The 8462-nt window shown below is 41.9% G+C and overlaps 1 non-coding gene across 1 annotated transcript; it reads left to right on the top strand.

Moving 5' to 3' along the window:
* The first annotated feature begins 7332 nt into the window (after window positions 1-7332).
* Window positions 7333-7438, top strand: LOC113614205 (U6 spliceosomal RNA). Its single transcript, XR_003430517.1, has one exon. It is a non-coding gene; the product is annotated as a U6 spliceosomal RNA (small nuclear RNA).
* The last annotated feature ends 1024 nt before the right edge of the window (window positions 7439-8462 follow it).

Here is an 8462-nt window from a genome sequence, read left to right as displayed (position 1 = left end):
TCTGTTATCGTGGGTAGGGGAGCACTTGGGCTAGCTTGGAGGCACAGAAAGGACCAGTTATCTTCAAAAAGGGGCATAAGAACAGTACAAGCAATCTGAATAGCGGTCCAGAAAGAGCCTCTTAAGAGCCGCAGTTCAGTGCACAACCATGTCCATGGTTGCCCTTGCTTGTTGCTGGTTCAATCCCAACCAAAGTCAAGTTTCCCTGACCAGAAAAGACCGCACTAAGTGCATTAAAGAATTCTGGCTGCATCCCAGAGGAGCTGAGTTCACAGCCACGGTCTACACCTCCTTGCTGTATGGACCCCTCTCCCCAAATCCACCCCTGTCTTGCCCACAATTAAAAACACTGATATAGTTGTGTCCCTCTCCCACTGAAGAGCTTTTAGTAACTTCTCATTTCCTCTAGGATAAAGATAGGAATCTGTAACACTTCTGTCCCCATCCCCCCCTCAGGTGCTGCCCCAGGGTCTTTGCACATGAAGCTCCCTCTGCCTGGAAGGACTGTCCAACCATCCTCTCCCAAATAGACTAAAAGGTTCCAGAGGGAAGGAAGCACTCTGTTCTTTTCTCACCTTTGTAATCTTGGCCATGGTACATGCACATACACGTACACAGGTGCGTGCAAACGTGTACCTGCTCAAGCACGCACACACGTACTGTTGGCGACTCAGAGTATATACACTTTTCCTATTATGTTTATCACCAAGAACAGTGTCTGGCACATAGTGTTTGATATACGTATGCGGAACGAATAAAGAGTAGCTGCGACTAATACAATTATTTTTATTATCAGAGTAAATGCTTGGAAGATTGTTATTGGATGAGTTTGATCGGAGGTCCTTTAAGACCCCGAATGGCCTCTCTCATCTGTCATTCCACAGTCAAGTAGGCCCTGTTATCTTTTGCCCCCTTTGGTCCTACTAATCGTAAGACATCTTGCAAGGGCAAATTGAATATTTCAGAACTGCAATTCCAAATCTTCTGGTAGACATGTAAACAACGTGAAAGATTTCCTTGCCAAAATGCGTCACCCGGGTGTGGCACCGATCGTGCTTATCACCCTGTGTGTCACATGCAGTACAGAAGTAGCATCCAACAGGGACAAAAAGAGGGGATGTCACCACGCCCTGAATGAGGGCCGGGAAGGGGGTGAGGACAGTGAGGCACACCCATGCCTTGGGCATAACATTTAAGGAGCACATAAAACACAGTCATTGAGATAAATATTTTAATTCAGTATTTTTTAAAAATAAGAATTAACGCAAAACATCCATGCTGAATAGAATACTGAAATCTGAAATAAAGACAGTATCAGTATCACTGATTTTCCTCTTGACTTAAGCTCCATGGCTAGGCACTGCACGTGACCCAACCTGTTATTTAGAGTTTTGGTGTTTGATTCTTTATGGATGTTTTACATCAATTTTCATTTTTAAAATGCATTAAATATCTGTCTCGATTAGTAAGTTAAATTTTGCATGAGGGGGGCGGCCTCAAGATGGTGGTGTGGGAAGACGCAGAGTTACCCTCTCCCCACAACTGGCAGCCGCTGGTGGGGGACTCTGACCCCCAAGGAGACGGGAGGAATCCTAAAGTGAACCGGTAGGACGTAGGGGGACTGAGAGGGGAGGAGAAGCGGAGGCCAGATAGGATCGGCACCCCTGAGGCCAGGGAGATCAGGAAAGGCACGTGGGAGGGACTCTCCAGGAAGAGCAGGAGAGGAGTGGAGGGTGATCCGCTGGTCCACTCGGACCGGGGAGGCTGCTGAGCTCCCAAGCCGCTTCTCCCCGTCCAAGGCCCCATCCAGGCCGCCTGGTTCCTGGGGGCATAGGAGGGAGTCTGGGGAGATCAGGAGAGGCAGGCGAGAAGGGCCCTCCAGAAGGATCAGGAGAGGAGCAGAGGGCGTTTGCCTCAACCACTCAGGCACTGGGAGCCGGCTGAGCTCCCAGGCCGGTCCCCTGTCCTCCCAGGACCCCCTCTCCCCACTGCTGCATTGGTCCTGGGGGCATAGGAGGGAGGCCGGGGAGATCAATAGATATTGGAAAAGAAGAAGGAAAACTGTCACTATTTGCCGATGACATGATACTATACATAGAAAACCCTAAAGATGCCACCAGAAAACTACTAAAGCTAATCAATGAATTTGGTAAGGTTGCAGGATACAAAATTAATGCACAGAAATCTCTGGCATTCCTACACACCAACAGTGAAAAATCAGAAAGAGAAATGAAGGAAGCACTCCCATTTACCACTGCAACAAAAAGAATAAAATACCTAGGAGTAACCTGCCTAAGGAGGTGAAAGACTTGTACTCAGAAAACTATAACACACTGATAAAAGAAATCAAAGATGACATAAACAGATGAAGAAATATACCATGTTCTTGGACTGGAAGAATCCATATTGTGAAAATGACTGTACTACCCAAAACAATCTACAGATTCAGTGCAATCCCTATCAAACTACCAATGGCATTCTTTACAGAATTAGAACAAAATATCTTACAATTTGTACGGAAACACAAAAGACCCCGAATAGCCAAAGCAATCTTGAGAAAGAAAAACGGAGGCGGAGGAATCAGACTCCCTGACTTCAGACTAAACTACAAAGTTACAGTCATCAAAACAATATGGTACTGGCACAAAAACAGACGCATAGATCAACAGAACAGGATAGAGAGCCCAGAGATAAACCCACACACGTATGGTCACCTTATCTTTGATAAAGGAGGCAAGAACATACAATGGAGAAAAGACAGCCTCTTCAATAAGTGGTGCTGGGAAAACTGGACAGCTACATGTAAAAGAATGAAATTAGAACACTCCCTAACACCATACACAAAAATAAACTCCAAATGGATTAAAGACCTAAATGTAAGGCCAGACACTATAAAACTCTTAGAGGAAAACACAGGCAGAACACTCTAGGACATAAATCACAGAAAGATCTTTTTTGACCCACGTCCTAGAGGAATGGAAATAAAAGCAAAAATAAACAAATGGGACTTAAGTAAACGTAAAACCTTTTGCACAGCAAAGGAAACCATAAACAAGATGAAAAGAAAACCCTCAGAATGGGAAAAAAAATATTTGCAAATGAAGGAACAGACAAAGGATTAACCTCCAAAATGTACAAGCAGCTCATGCAGCTCAATATCAAAAAAACAACAATGCAACCCAAAAATGGGCAGAAGACCTAAACAGACATTTCACCAAAGAAGACATACAGATGGCCAAGAGACACATGAAAAGCTACTCAACATCACTGATTTTAGAGAAATGCAAATCAAAACTACAATGAGGTATCACCTCATGCCAGTCAGAAAGGCCATTATCAAAAAAGCCAAGAAACAATAAATGCTGCAGGGGGTGTGGAGAAAAGGGAACCGTCCTGCACTGTTGGTGGGAATGTAAATTGATACAGTCACTATGGAGAACAGTATGGAGGTTCCTTAAAAAACTAAAAATAGAATTACCATACCACCCAGCAATCCCACTGCTGGGCATATACCCTGAGAAAACCATAATTCAAAAGGAGACATGCACCCCAATGTTCACTTCACTATTTACAATAGCCGGGGCATGGAAGCAACCTAAGTGTCCATCAACAGATGAATGGATGAAGAAGATGTGGCACATACATACAATGGAATATTACTCAGCCATAAAAAGAAACAAAATTGAGTTATTTGTAGTGAGGTGGATGGACCTAGAGTCTGTCATACAGAGGGAAGTAAATCAGAAAGAGAAAAACAAAAACCATATGCTAACACATATATATGGAATCTAAAAAAAACAAAAACAAAGCTTCTGATGAACCTAGGGGCAGGACAGGAATAAAGACGCAGGTGTAGAGAATGGACTTGAGGATACGGGGAGGGGGGAAGGGGAAGCTGGGACGAAGTGAGAGAGTGGCATGGACATATATACACTACCAAATGTAAAACCGATAGCTAGTGGGAAGCAGCTGCATAGCACAGGGAGATCAGCTCAGTGCTTTGCGATGAGCTAAAGGGATGGGATAGGGAGGATGGGAGGGAGACGCAAGAGGGAGGGGATATGGGGACATGTGTATGCATGTGGCTGATTCGCTTTGTTGTGCAACGAAACTGACACGGTACTGTGAAGCAATTATACTCCAATAAAGATCTATTAAAATTTTTTTTTTGCACGAGACACAAATGCTCTGTAAATAAGCACTTACATCCTTTACTTCACCCTAACCCAGCCCTGTTCCCAACCCACCCAGTAAATAGCCGGTCACAAGCTCTAGCAATCCCTCCAACATTTTCCAGCACATTTAGAAAGAAATTCAACACGCCAAGAAAATACTCTTTTGTTTTTAAAGAAAATACTGTAAACATGAAACATATATCACAGTGTATGTCAATGATGTATTTTTCCCCCAAAGAATTTTGGAGTTTAAATCAAAATTAACTAAATTAAAATCTGTGCAAGAGGGAGGGGATATGTGGATATATGTATACATATAGCTGATTAACTTTGTTATACAGCAGAACCTAACACACCATTGTAAAGCAATCATACTCCATAAAGATGTTATAAAAAAAGGTTATAATCCTACCAAAAAATAAGTCTGAATAAGTATTTTTACAAGGATCCGCTTTGAATAACCAATTACAGTAGAACTCAGAAAAGCAGGCTTTATGCCCGAGGTCTGCTGAGGAAGTGGTTTAGACACCCAGATGCGAGAAATTCTCAACTGAGAATTTCTCACGTGAAGAAGCAGAATTCTGTCTTCTGGTTACCTATTTCAATGCTTGATAATCTTCAAATTTAGGGCAACCAAAGTTTACCAGGAATCTCAGGTTGCACCGGTTTTTGTTAACATTGAAAGTGTTGAGATTTTGCAAACTGTCTAACCTAAAGCTGACCAAGACAAACACTGCTGAACAGCTTCTAATGTGTCCTTGATTTCGTGTTTTCTTTGCTTCCATATACGTATAGATGGATCTCTCCTGCTCTCACTAAAAAGCAGCTCCTCTTATTAACATGATCATGCCTACAGCTCTATTAACTGCTTCTCTAAATCTTACAATGTTTATCCTCTTTAGGGCATAATTACTGTTTCATATGGGTGTGCTCTGATGCTCCAGTTTTCAAGCACTTTGTGAATTAAAAGGATTAAGTGCTTATACAGCCAAGTTATCCCTGTTTTAAAATAAAGTGTTTGGGCTTCTCTGGTGGCGCAGTGGTTGAGAGTCCGCCTGCCGATGCAGGGGACGCGGGTTTGTACCCCGTTCCAGGAAGATCCCACATGCTGTGGAACGGCTGGGCCCGTGAGCCATGGCCACTGAGCCTGCGCGTCCGGAGCCTGCGCTCCGCAACGGGAGAGGCCGCAACAGTGAGAGACCCGCGCACCACAAAAAAATTTAAAAAATAAAATTAAGTGTTTTAAGTGTTTACTGTAATATTAGTATATGATCTTTAAATGTTGCTGTGTATTTTTAAATTGAGAAACCAGAATGCAGAATTAAAAACCATGAATTACAATATTTCTGTTCTCTCTCGGCCTGGTTAACGCACAAATCATTCTCTTAGGAATTGAACTGGATTTTTAAAATCCACTCTGTGTGAGAATTTCACAGATTTTTAACAGAAGGTAAAAGTGAATTTTTTTTCCTCTTGGCAGTTGAAAGGAATATAAAACAACAGATTGACTTTCTGGCCATGATTCTCAGGATGAGAAAAAACAAGAGTCACATATTGTAGATAAGAAGGAAAAAAAAAAAAAAAGCCAAATCTCATGAGTCATGTGTAATATTCAAATGCTAAAGTATCGCTTCATCTCTGGAAAACATATAGTAAGCGAACGTTGTGCATTTGATGTTCATCCACCTCTTTTCCTCTCCTAGCCCAGTAAACCCTTTATGTGGAATATCCCATAACTGGTATGTGTTTTAATAAGGGATCTCCCCATGTTTTATTTGGTTAACTAGGATGAATATTCTGAGCTGACTCGGAAGAGCAGCTCCAGGCTAGAGTTTCCGTCTGGGCCGTAGAGTCCTGTTTGGATGCGCCCTACACTTCCTTGCAATGACAGATATTCTGTGCATATATAGAAATACACATTCATGCTTGCATTGTTCATAGCACCAGAGAAGTTATCTGATGTGCTTCTCAGTGGGCGTTGGTCGGTCAGGCTTTCTCCTTGCTAAGCCTCTGTTCTGCTTTATTCTAGTGTATAACTCTCTGTCCTGTGGTCAGCTCTTTGCGCACTAGGACCTACCCTGCATGCATTTATTTACACATCTCTGGATCCATGACAAACCACACTGCAAATAATGACCATGATAAGGTTTAAGTGCTTATATAGCCAACTTATCCCGGCTTTAAAAAAAGTGTTTACTGTAATCTTAGTATACGGTCTTTAAACGTTGCTCTGTATTTTTAAATTGAGAAACACAGAATGCTAAATTAAAAACCTTTTTAATGGTTTTGCGCCCATTTGAAAGTTTCTCTGGGCCAGGAGTATGGTGGTTGGCGATAATCAATCTTGTTCAATCCCGTCCCGTGACTTCTGACATTACTACACATCACCACTTCTTATTCACGTGGTCATGCCTACAGTTCATATTAACTCCTTCTCTAAATCTTACAATGTTTACAGTCTTTAGGGCTTAACACACATGCCACGCGAGGGTAACTGCTAACAGCCCACAGCACGGGGCAGGTTTATCAGCAGAACACACTGCATGGGGGTACTCCAGGCTACAGCTTCCCCAGTGATGACATTAGCTAAACATATATACCTTTACAAGGACTCACTGAGTCTCGTGGGTCACTGAGAATGGCCCCTTGGTATCTGGGTGTCCTCAGCTATTTCCAAGCTAATGCTGTCCCTCCCAGCAAGTGCCCTACTGCCTGGACTGAGCTTCTAGGGACGTATAGTCTCGGGTGGGAAATAAGGACAATTTGGGAGAAAAACAGAAGCTTCCTACCTTTTCTGTTTTCCAATCTGTTTTGGACTCAGCCAGGGAGGGATCAGTGCACAGATGAAAGACACACACTTTGTCCTTAGGGCCTAGGGCCCCTGTCTTCTGTCCCCATAAGTTCCTACAAGGACAAACAATAGAAAACACATTCCCATAGAGAACACAGTAAAGATTCCAATCCCATTGTCCTTGTTTCTTTTTGTATTTCCTTATTTTTTCCCAATATCTCCTTGTGGTTTTTATTTTCTTGTTTTGAGCAATATTGTTAGTTGCATACAAGTTCAGAATCTTTCATCTTTTCCTGGTGGATAAACTGTCTTTTGTGTGTGTGTGTGATGCATTATTCTTCTTTGTCTCTATTAATATTTGCCCTAGTGCTCGTTTCGGCAGCACATATACTAAAATGGAACGATACAGAGAAGATTAGCATGGCCCCTCTGCAAGCATGACACGCAAATTCGTGAAGCGTTCCATATTTTTGGCACATATACACAATGGAATATTACTCAGCCATAAAAAGAAACGAAATTGAGCTATTTGTAATGAGGTGGATAGACCTAGAGTCTGTCATACAGAGTGAAGTAAGTCAGAAAGAGAAAGACAAATACCGTATGCTAACACATATATATGAAATTTAAGAAAAAAAATGTCATGAAGAACCTAGGGGTAAAGCAGGAATAAAGACGCAGACCTCTAGAGAACGGACTTGAGGTTATGGGGAGGGGGAAGGGTGAGCTGTGACAGGGCGAGAGAGAGTCATGGGCATATACACACTAACAAACGTAGTAAGGTAGATAGCTAGTGGGAAGCAGCCGCATGGCACAGGGATATTGGCTCGGTGCTTTGTGACAGCCTGGAGGGGTGGGATAGGGAGGGTGGGAGGGAGGGAGACGCAACAGGGAAGACATATGGGAACATATGTTTATGTATGACTGATTCACTTTGTTATAAAGCAGAAACTAACACACCATTGTAAAGCAATTATACCCCAATAAAGATGTTAAAAAAAAAATATTTGCCCTAAAATCTTTCAATTTTTTTTAACTGAAGTATAGTTGATTTACAATGTTGTGCTAACTTCTGCTGTATGGCAAACTGATTCAGTTATACATACATATACATTCTTTTTTATAGTCTTTTACATTATGGTTTATCCCAAGAGACTAGATATAGCACCCTGTGCTCTACAGTAGGACCTTATTGTTTATCCATTCCATATCTAATAGTTTGCATCTGCTAATCCCTAACTCCCAATCCATCCCTCTCCCTCCCCACAAAATCTCTTTTCGGAGAGTGACAATGATCATCTAAAATATCATTTTCCATCATTTCAGCTTTATAGTCTAATCTTTCAGATATATATCTCATGCACACACACACAAAGCATGTATGTACATTTTAAATTCCATTAGAATCATCTATACTTTTGTATTAGATAGGGCGGCTTATTTATTAATATAGTCACAATAGTCAATAAAACTCCACTTTCATAGAGTTACTTTTT

The sequence above is a fragment of the Aethalodelphis obliquidens genome, unplaced genomic scaffold (genome assembly GCF_003676395.1).
Source record: "Aethalodelphis obliquidens isolate GAN/ISIS:26980383/991018 unplaced genomic scaffold, ASM367639v1 scaffold91, whole genome shotgun sequence".
Lineage (NCBI taxonomy): Eukaryota > Metazoa > Chordata > Mammalia > Artiodactyla > Delphinidae > Aethalodelphis > Aethalodelphis obliquidens.
The sequence above is the reverse complement of the archived record's forward strand: the minus strand, read 5'-3'. Positions and strand labels throughout refer to the sequence as shown.